Consider the following 7,994-nt stretch of genomic DNA (forward strand, 5'->3'; position numbering starts at 1 on the left):
ATTCAAACCCGCGACCCGCAGATTGCGAGTCGAGTGCCTTAACCACCTGGCCATGCCGGGCCCTCGCAAACTGAGGGTCGTGGATTCAGATCACGTCCCCGAACATGCTTCCCTTTTCAGCCGTGGGGGCGGTACAATGTAGTGGTCAATTCCACTAGTTGTTGGTAAAGAATAACCCAAGAGTTGGCGGTGGGTGGTGTTGACTAGCTGCCTTTCTTCTAAACTATCACTTCAAAATTAGGGACGTCTAACACTCGAGTATCTTGGCACAAAATTCAAAACAAACAAATAATTTTCTGTGACATCACACTACTTACGAAACATCGAACAATGTCAAAGTGTTGTTCTAGTACATGCTATTTCACTGCAACTTTATATCGGCTATGGTTTTCCATTGACTTGCTCATCTGCATGCTCAAAACATGCAAGAAGAACCAAATAATGGGTCTCACCGATTTTTGGTGCATAAAAGATGTCATTTATGTACAATAGGTTTGAATTCTTTGTAAATGTACCAGGAATTTCTATATTTAAAATCTTCTGAGAAGAAACTGACCTGGCTGCTGCAAGTGAGAAATCACTTTTTGAAATGTATACATATTTTTGTATCAGAAAACGCCTTTTGGCCTCAGACGCAAGAAACCACACCAAACTATTGTTCTAGTAGCTTCGAGTTCCTCATATTCTGACACCTTATTTTTTCCTTCCTGAATTAATGATGTTGGAACTTTGGAATAATCATGACAGCCAATACCAATTTCCCTACCATTGACCGTTTTCGACATTTTAATTGTTAATTCAGAGAATCCATTAATGCTTTAAGGGTACTTTCCTTCACGTGATTTATATTCTCCTAACAACTGACCCTACATGCTGACCTGTTCAAATATTTATCAACTGTGGAACCTATGTTGTGAAAGGATTCCTCGCATCTTTTGAAGCACGTGTCTATGCAGCTCATGAAATGAGTTATTTTTCGTCATTTCTAAAACCACCAGCATTATTTAATTATTGATAAATGTTATTATTAAATTATTCCACGCACACAAAAACATCTATACACACTACTACACTAAAAACTATTTCTACAACATTATTATCACACCAATCTCTACATCCATAGATATACATATAAAGATTGTCCACATCTGACAGATTATTCGATGCCCATAAATGAAATTTATGAGTTACAACCGTTTACAGCAACTCAGAGAAGTAAAATGTTTCACTCTACAAACATAGAGTTTGTTATAGTACAGAGCTTTGAGCTCTGAATAAAGGCTCTACGATCTAGTTTAAATAGTTAAAATATGCATATAAATCTAACTGATAAATGGAATGCCTCGAAACTATTGTTACATAATAACACGTTGAATTGGTTTCACAGTATAGATTACCACATGAAGTCTGTCAGGCGTCTTTATAGGGTGTTATGAAACACACTCTGTAAAGAGACCTAACCAAGTCTTTCTCACTTGTTGCGAAATACACATTGCAAAGAGACCTGGCCTTTTTCACTTGCTAAGTGAAAACAGTATACATTAGCACTCTCTATTTAGGGATGGCATGGACGCCCGTCTTAAAGTAATATAAACTCATCTGTATTTTCTTCTTTACAGGTCATCAGAAACTGGATATGAAGAGCTACCTGGCATAGTTGTTCTGTCTCCAGTGTATGTGCTGCTTTTTAGCTATCCAGATCGTCCCATAGTCGAAAACCGGCGAATAACCAAAACCGAGATTTCTTATTTTTGTTCATCTTCATCTTTCTGCAACAGGCCTAGCGCCTATCTAGTTCTAGCAGTAACTATAATTTTATCATCATTTATTAGAGCAAAACAGTCTCCACAATCTTTGACTACCTATTTTATTATTATTCTACGCAAGACTTATAAAACTTTAGAATACACTCTATGACTTAATAACCCACGTACGCCATCTTATAAAAAAAGTAAACAAACAAGTATTAGGAAAAGATTTATCGCTAAGAAAGCTATGCAAGGCTGGCTACTGAAGTTGAAAAAAGGAACCAAACAAGATAGGGATGGAAGTGGGCACATCATTTGACCCAGCTAATAATCACATAGCAGACTAAGCCGTCTCGACTTTATATGGAGAATAAAATCCTTACATTATTGGGTTTCTCATTGGCAAAACAAATAGAACGAGAATTTTCAATCGTAAAATGTTACTCTATTGCAAAATAGTCATAAAAGTAGTATTCTAAAGTTAACTAAATGAAAGGTATAATGATGAAAGCTGATATTCTATTCAAACACCAAGCTTTCAATAGACAAAATAGGGAAGCCAGTAATGTAGGGATTTTATTCTCCGTGTAAGGTCGAGACGGCTTAGTCTGCTATTTGATCATTATCCGGATCAAGGGATATGTCCACTTTCATCCCTATCTTGTTAGGTTCCTATTTTCAAATTTAGTAGCCAGCCCTACATAACTTTTTTATTTATTGATAATTTATCCCTAATACTTGTAGTAAAATTATCTAACAACAAGTAACGTTCGCTGAAAATAAAATCAAAAAACACACAGCTATAAATGGGATATAAAAGGATTGCATAACGGCGTCGATATTTCACCAGAGTTAACTTGTATTATAATGTATTTATTCATTCATCAATTTAACTATGTAGTTATTTATTTATTTATTCATTCATTAATATATTAACTTATGAGTTTTGTTTGAGTTAAGCACAAAGCAACAGAATGATCTATCTATGCTGTGGCCACTGCAAGTATCGAAACCCGATTTTTAGCGGTGTGAGCCCTCATACTTACTGCTGAGCCACTGGGGAGGGGCTAATTTATAAGATAACTCTAGAGCTGATAACACCAGGTTACATCTAATTAAACGTCGACGCCATCAATGTAATCTTTTTATATCCTACTGTTTAGCTTTTTTTTTATTTTGCTTAATTTGAACATTTGTAGGACACCTCCAGAACTTTAAATAAAATTTGTTGAGAATTGATCAAGATATTGGTAATGTACACGATAATCTTCATCAACTCTGGTATTACAATTTGCAGCGAGCTATTTTTTTTTCTATGTGATAGAAGTGTTAATGAAAATAATAAATAAACTTACATAATAAAACCAGATTCCATACACAATATGTTTTATTAACTTACATAATAAAACCAGATTCCATACACAATATGTTTTATTAACTTACATAATAAAACTAGATTCCATACACAATGTGTTTTATTAACTTACATAATAAAACTAGATTCCATACACAATGTGTTTTATTAACTTACATTATAAAACCAGATTCCATACACAATGTGTTTTAGTAAGTTACATAATAAAACTATATTCCATACACAATGTGTTTTAGTAACTTACATAATAAAACTAGATTCCATACACAATGTGTTTTAGTAACTTACATAATAAAACTATATTCCATAAACAATGTGTTTTAGTAACTTACATAATAAAACTAGATTCCATACACAATGTGTTTTAGTAACTTACATAATAAAACTATATTCCATACACAATGTGTTTTATTCAAGAACTTCTCGTCGTATAAGTCGGCAATTAGTTAAAACAACTTAAGGTTACTTAAGAGTTTAAAACCATAAATAACTAAGAATTACTGCACGACATAACTTGAAAAATTAGACGAAAAGCAGCTATTTCTTGTAAAATTACAGGATTCCTTAAGATTAAAAAACATATAAACGAGTATCTTTCATTGCAAAATTGGCAAGGTTTATTCATGCGAGATAACTTCTCATAGAACAAATTTTCTCCTGTAAGTAACGTTATTAAGTTATGAAAATGGTCAGTGTTATTCTTCAAGTTTTTTCGTTTTTATTATTATTATATTCTTGTCCTGTCATACATCGGCGATTTGAGCTTCCCATCCCTATGTCTATGCACATTAAGACAAATTTGACTCTATTAAATACCTCCAAAGTTTCTGATTAATGAAGAAAGACTGTTATCTACAGAGAAAATCAGCTGTGAAATTTCCTTCAAATTACAGCAATCGAGACCTTTACAGTGAATAATAAAGACCAATAAAAAAACTTAACAAAAAATCGATATCATTATCTGAAAGTAGATTACGCTCTTTTCTGCCTCTAGAGGTTGAATAAGTTTGGGTATTGAATTTCCTTTGTGGAGAAAGTCGTCGATATCTTGATTAGAAAGAAGTTTGAAATTGCAAGCTAATCTGTATATTATTATGCTTTATTAAAGCTATTTAGATCTATATATGCATACGTGAGACTAGATAGATTGGTATAATTTAAGGAATCTTCAAACGCTTGACAATTTTTTATGCGATAACAGAAAAAAAACTATTTTAATCAGTAAAACTTCAGATCAGTAATTATCTATCTACTTTAACGTGGTAAATTCAGTAAAACTTAAGGTGAGTAACTGTCCATCTTCTGCTAGGTAGTAAACTCACTGAAACTTAAGATTTTAAATAACCTGTCTACTCTAAGGTGTTAAATTCAGTTGCTTATTTGCCGTGAAGAGTATCTAAACTGTGGATATAAAGACAGTTTTACACTTCACTTTAAGTACTGTCACTATTTCTGCTCTTAATAACATTTCCATTAACAAGAAAATAAATTAAGAGTTTCTGTCCAAAACAAAAAATTATGATTTAAAAGGCAAATAAACAAAAATGTTAGTCTTTTTCTCCCGGTTCCGAGTTCCTTATTACCATAAATTAAATTATTACCATTATTACCATAAGTTAAATTATTTTTTTAATGATTTAGTATATTCTACTAACACGATTACAAAAATGGTAACATTTTTAATTAACTGTATATATATATCTGTATATCCCTGTCTTCATCAGGTGTCATTGGGAATTCTTTATTTACATGTATATAATTTGGTGTTTGTGTAATGAGAAACAGCCACATGCAAGACTTAAGTTTTAACGCTTACACTTGTTACAGATTTCTGTCGTTCTACATCCTGACTAATACCAAGATTACTGAAAAGAAGGTAAAAACAAATCGCTTTTTCACATGTTCTTTCGAGCAACACTTCCATGCATCACTGGGAAGAACCGGGGGAAGATCTTAGCAGTGATTTTACTTTATTGGGAAGTTTATATTAAAAGGAAAGTATCTGCCGAAATTAGAAGTCTATCTAACAATATTTTGAGACCATCTAAAAAATATTTCAAAGCCATCTACAATATTTTAGTTCCTTTTCCGTAAAACCGCGATACATATTTTAAGGCTATGAATGCACTGAAAGAGTGACGGTCAATCCCACTATTCGTTAAGACAACAATATTCCAAGATGTGGCGGTGGGGGCTGTTGACTTGCTGCGTTTCTTTAGTCTGTCAGTTCAAATTATACGCAGCTGGTCTTTAGGTATTATTGCGAAAAAATTCTAAAATAATTATAATAATATTTTAAAGCTATCTACAGAAAGAAGAGTTAAGACGGCCACCTTAATTAACTTTGTATGCGATTTTCACCAATTAACCCAATGCCTTACTTTGCTCATAATATCTGTTCGAAAAGTTGTTCCCATTCAGTTTGGGTAATATAACCCATTATTTAAGCTTACTGTCTTATAAACACACATAAGATACAAAATGTTGCATTATGAAATGTTCATTATTTTAAAGAAATCTATAAATGGGTCAAAATGTTAAGGAAAACATGGTTAGGTAATGGGATAAGATTAGTGTTATGAGAAGCTTTAAAATGAACCCTGATTTACTATAAATGTCATTTTTATTTAAAACAAAACACGTTGTACACAAATTTCACTTTAGATGCTGCAAAAATATACTTCCTGTGCTTGGGAGGTGTTTTACTTATTAAGTGGGTTAAAATGAACCTCCCAAGATGGGGTAAAATGGGCACATCTAGTTATAAAAACTGCAATATGTATAATCAATACATATTTACAATCAGTAAATACTACCCACAAGGAATGGGGAAGTTCGTGTTCCATGAACAAGTTGTGTACTATCTAGTAAAAGAACATGGAGCAATGACATAAGATTATAGCGGAGGATACGTCATTGGTGTGAGGTAAGATAGCCCTGTAAAGGGGAGGCGCACCTGCTCTTAGTCACTCATCGTAAAGCAATTGCACGTTATAAAAAAATCATGATCTTGAATTATGTTTATTCACGGGATATTCCGTTGTCTGTAATTCTTCACTGTTTGAAGTCATTAAGGTGTAATTTTCTGAAATATCTACTTTATAATCATAAAAAATGTGAAATGCTTACCTTAGACCAAAGTTGTTCAAAAACGATAAATATAAGTCGTATTATGATCCCTCACTTTCGCGCCTGTTTTCCATTGTGTTTATGCGCGAGGTCACAGTAGCTACATTTAATTCACTGTAGATTGCAGAATGTTATAACATGGTATACAGGAATTGCCGTTTTACCGAAGAAAACCGTCTTGCCTCACTTTTCCTTAATTATATCTTTGTTATGTTGCACTTATAAATTATCTAATATTTTAAAGCATTCTACCTTACTATGAAATTTATTTTCTTTATCTCAGATTAAAACTTTCTATATTTCATTCTCTTTCAGTTTCTAGTCTATTGCAATGTGACTTTAAGAGAACTATAACAACTACATAACGTGTGGGAGTGAAGTGTTGTCTTGTTATTAGGTCGTCAAGAAATTAATGTCGCTTTGTTTTTAGATGAAAAAGCCCCAACAAGTTATATATCGCAACAAAACATTTATTAAATGAAATAGTCTCCATTCTTATCGATGATTCTTTTCCATCTTACAATCAGGTTGTTAATGCCCTGATTAAAGAAATTACTTGGGTTTGAAGCAAAGAACATGTCGATGTCCTCTTTAACACCTTCCTCATTTGCATACGTTTTCCCATTAAGATGGTGTTTCAGCGAATGGAAAAGATGGCAGTTTGATGGTGCTATATCTGGAGAATATGGTAGGTGGGGGAGAACTTCCCAACCCAACTCCATAATATTGTGTAGCGTCAAACGTGACACATGTCGACGTGCATTGTCGTGAAGAAGAAGAAGAACACCTTTCCGATTGATGAGTGAAAGGCGTTTCTGATGAAGGGCTTAATTTAAACGTTCCAGTTGCTGACTATAGATCTCTGCATTGACAGCTTGCTGTGGATTGAGGAGTTCGAAATGATTTACTCGTTTGATGTCCCACCAAATGCAAAATATCATTTTCTGCGGATGGAGTCCATGTTTTGGTAGTTTTTGTCTAGGACTGAGCCATTGTTTTTGGCGTTTAATATTCGCATAGAGAATCCATTTTTCATCACCGGTGTTAATTCTGTCCAAAAATGGTTCACGCGTATTACGCGCCAGAAGAGACGAAGCAACGTTTACACGTTGGAAACGATGATCATCGAAGAGTTCGTGAAGCACCCAAACACCTTCTTTATGGAGTTTTCCCATATTCCTTAGATTTTTGCGTATTGCTTCATGAAAAACATGTAATTTCACGGCCATTTCACGAGTGTGTTGCCAATAAGCGTCTTCAGAGTATCAATATCAAATCCAGCATGTCGGCCCTTACTATCACAGTTTTTAAGTCTAAAGTCACCTGAACGAAATTTGCTGAACCATCGTTGACACTTACGAACGTTCAAAACATTTCCATAAACTTCTTTGATATTCTTTGTGGCTAAAGAGGCTTGTTTCCCTTCTTGTATTCAAACAGTATTACATGCCGAATGTGTGTCTCGCCGTGTGCCATCACTATAAGAGATTAAAGTATGCTGAACTTTACACATTATTTGGCTACACTAACGTAACGTTTAGGCGGTTCGTTTAACTATTATACATGATGTACATTTTTTTGTGTTTTGTGTGTGTGTGTGTGTTTGGGGTGGATTTAATGAAAGTGTTCCAAAACGCGACATTGATTTCTTGACGACATAATATTATTTATTTCAAGTATTAACTACTAATCGGCCCGGCATGGCCAGGTGGTTAGGGCACTCGACTCGCAATCTGAGGGTC

This window comes from Limulus polyphemus, unplaced genomic scaffold (assembly GCF_000517525.1).
Source record: "Limulus polyphemus unplaced genomic scaffold, Limulus_polyphemus-2.1.2 Scaffold327, whole genome shotgun sequence".
Taxonomy (NCBI): domain Eukaryota; kingdom Metazoa; phylum Arthropoda; class Merostomata; order Xiphosura; family Limulidae; genus Limulus; species Limulus polyphemus.